Source organism: Sorex araneus, chromosome X, assembly GCF_027595985.1.
Source record: "Sorex araneus isolate mSorAra2 chromosome X, mSorAra2.pri, whole genome shotgun sequence".
NCBI classification, from domain to species: domain Eukaryota; kingdom Metazoa; phylum Chordata; class Mammalia; order Eulipotyphla; family Soricidae; genus Sorex; species Sorex araneus.
In genome coordinates this window covers 328,473,256-328,477,015 of record NC_073313.1, presented here as the reverse complement: position 1 = coordinate 328,477,015, position 3,760 = coordinate 328,473,256, and the positions used below count along the sequence as shown (strand labels likewise).

General features: G+C 44.1%; 1 pseudogene; it reads right to left on the bottom strand.

Moving 5' to 3' along the window:
• Positions 1-744: 744 nt before the first annotated feature.
• Positions 745-3,559, bottom strand: LOC129399644 (uncharacterized; annotated as a pseudogene).
• Between the last annotated feature and the right edge of the window lie 201 nt (positions 3,560-3,760).

Sequence of the window (3,760 nt, the reverse complement as noted above, 5' to 3'; positions counted from 1 at the left end):
CTGGAGGCTCTTTAGGGTCGGGAGAATGAGACCTATTGTTACTGTTTTTGGCATATCGAATATGACATGGGTAGCTTGCCAGGCTCTGCTGTGCGGGCGGGAGACTCTCGGTAGCTTGCCGGACTCTCCAAGATGTATGTATATAACTGTTACTGTATTTGAGATATGAATACACAAAGGGGAGCTTGCCAGGCTCTCCCGAGTGAGCAATAGACTTTCTGTAGCTTGTCAGGTTCTCCAAGAAGGAGAATTAGGCTATTAGATTTAGGCAATTAAAAACAAACAAAAAAAGTAAATAAAATTTTTAAAAATTAAAAACAAAAAAGAAGGGAAACTGGCCCAAAATACCAAGCTTGTACATATAGGTAAATAATGACAAAAGATAAAGATATCTCTTTATCTTTATATATATAGAGAGAGATATATATATATGTATAACACCAAACGGCACAAATGCTGACCGACTTCGACCAGGAGTGTGGAAAGGTCAGATTACAGCTGAATCTGTATATATATATATATATATATATATATATATATATATATATATATATACACATATGTATGTATATAGATAGATAGATAGATAGATAGATAGATAGATAGATAGATAGATAGATAGATAGATAAAAGACAAAAGCAAAGCCTGCTTATAGCAGGCTATGCTTATGCAGTCACATAATTCAACTTTGCTAGTCCACTAATATCATGCAAAATTAGAGATCACTTGTATCACTCGTTATCCCGTTGATCTTCGATTTGCTCGAGCGGGAGCTAGTAACGTCTCCATTTGTCCCTGTCACATGCTAGTGCAGCCCAATGATATCTGCTTGCTCCAGGAACAGGAAGAACCTCAAATCGTTCATTCAGGGATTTGATGAAGAAATCTGACCATCTAGTTGGTGGGCAGCCACGAGGTCTTCTGACGTCCCATGGAATCCAATCGGTAACAGCTCTAATCCAGCGGTCGTCTCTGAATCACATTACATGACCGGCCCATCTGATTTTTGATGCCTTGGCAAACAAGACAGCATCCCTGATTCTTGACCGTCGAAGGAGGTCAGAACTCCGGATTCCTTCTCTCACTTGAGTGAGATGAATATTCCTAGCATAGCTCTTTCGATTCATTTTTGGGAGATCCGAATAGCGTTCTCATCCTGTTTGTGTAGGGCCCAGGTCTCTGAGGCATATGTTAGTGCAGAAAGAACGGTGGAATCGAGAAGATATGCCCGGAGTTGGAGGTTCTTCGTTCTCTTAACCACTTCTTTGATGCTCCTGAAGGCATTCCATGCTGCTCTCTTCCTCCTGCGCAGTTCTGGCACCAAGTCATTCCTCATGTTGATTTCTTGACCCAGGTACACATAGCTGCTGCTTTTGGAGATGTTCGTTCCATTGAGAGCTCAGGGACCAGTTCATTTTTCATGAACATCGTCTTGTTGAGATTCAGCTGTAATCTGACCTTTCCACACTTGTGGTCGAAGTCGGTCAGCATTTGTGCCGTTTGGTGTTATGAGAACGATGTCATCAGCGAAGCGGAGGTGGTGTAATTGCCAACTGTCTATCTTCACTCCCATTCCTTCCCTTTCCAGTCATCGCATGATGTTCTCGAGGGTGGCACTGAAGAGTTTCAGTGAAATGGTATCACCCTGCCGCACCCCTTTCTTTACATCAGTGAACATTTCCTTATAGAATGGTGAGATTCTGGTGGTGAATCCACAATACAGCTCTCAGAGGATTTTGATATACTGAGTTTGAATGCCCTGTTTGGCCAGGGCTTCGATGACCGCCTCAATCTCAACAGAATCGAAGGCCTTCTTTAAGTCAATGAATGTTAGACAGAGCGGCATCTTGAACTCTCGCAAAACTTCAATGAGTTTGGTCACTGTGTGGATATGGTCTATCGTACTGAATCCCCTTCGGAACCCGGCTTGCTCTCATGGTTGTTCTTCATCTAGTGTTCTGCCTATTCTATTTAGGATGACACAAGTGAACAACTTGTAGACAACAGACAGCAGGCAGATTGGGCGATAGTTGCCAATGTCGTGGATGTCTCCCTTCTTGTACAACAGAACGGTCCTACTGGTTTTCCACTGAGACGGAACCTTGCATTCAGACAGGTAGCATGTGAAGAGTCGAGCCAGTGTATTGATGAGTACTGGCGGCAGATTCTTGAGGTGTTTGGGTCTAACCTCGTCCAGACCAGGTGCTGTACATGTCTTTACCAACAAAATGGCGTGTCAGATTTCAGAAGGGAGAACGTTGGGAACTACATATCCACCCTGAGGAATTTGGTATGTGGGCAGGTGGACATGGCTGTCAAAGAGATCTGAGTAAAAGTCATGAATAATCCTCTCCATTGCCTTTCTGGAAGATGTGATAGATCCATCAGGACCTCGGAGGGCAGTTATCTTGGTCTTGTAGTTGGCGAAGGACAGGCAAGCATTGCGAATCCTTTTCCCGGCTTCTGCTGCACTGGTCAACACTGCTGCTCTTCTCTCTTTGAGGTCTTCCTTTATCGCATCTCTGCACAGCTTTGTGAGCTCGGACGTTAGCTTGCGGTTGCCTGAGGCTCGCGCCAAACCACATTGACGAATGAGCTCAAGAGTTTCCGAAGACATGCATCTGTTTGTGGCTTTCTCACTCTCGGCATTCTTCGCACAGACATGGAGGTGCTGAACCAGTCGATCGTATTCCTTGTCGATGTTGTCAAGGACGGCATCTTCCCATGTTGCTGCAATAGTGCCAAAGAGCTCCCAGTTGGTGGTCATTCTGAGAGTTGCCTCCTTAGACTTAAATTTTGCAGACTTTTCTCCCCGCTCTGTGAAGTAGAATTTTGCACAAAAGAGACAGTGGTCCGATCCCGTTTGGAATTTTAGGACAACAGCAACATCAGTCAGGCAAAACCTTCAATTGAATATGGTGTGGTCAATTTCATTGTGGAATTGTCCACCGGGAGACTCCCATGTCCAGTGTTTAGATTCGGCCTTCTGGAACTGTAAGTTACCATGGATGGTGTTGGTCGACATGATGAATTCAGACAGTCTCTCACCCTGATCGTTCCATTCTAGGCCTTGTGTCCTAATGTGGAGTTCTTCGGACAACCTTCTCGGACCTATCTTGGCATTAAAATCACCAACAATGATCTTATAGAATGTGTGGTCTTCTTTATAGAACATCTCCAGTTCCATGTAGGACCTCTCAATTTCTTCTTCATCGTAGTTGGAAGTTGGTGCATAGACGACGAAGATAGAAACTGCAGGCAGTGAGCCACATCTATTCAAGTGTAATCGTTCAATTCGGGTTGTTAAGCATTCAAATGAATCGATGCTCATGGCCAAGTTCATGTTGACAAGGACACCAACACCACCAACGCCTCTGTTGTCGCATGTTCCGAGGAACAATTCTTCTCCAGTGTGTCGAAAATGGCATGATGTGATTTATGTCTCCTCATTTCAGTCAGACCAATGATGTTGTACTTGATCTTCTGTGCTTGCACCATCAGGTCCTCGATGGATGCTTCTAATGCCAGCATATGTGCATTGAAAGTACAGACAATCATTTTAGTCTTTCCTCATTTTGGCAGTCTAGCTCATCCCCGAGATTTTTTCAGCCTCTCCTTGCTCATCTTTCTTAACACTGCCGTATTAGAGGCTCTTTCGGTGACAGGTGAATGACGCCAATTGTTTTTACTGTTGTTAGCATATCAAATACGCCACGAGTAGCTTGTTAGGATCTGTCCTGTGGGTGGGATACTCTCGGT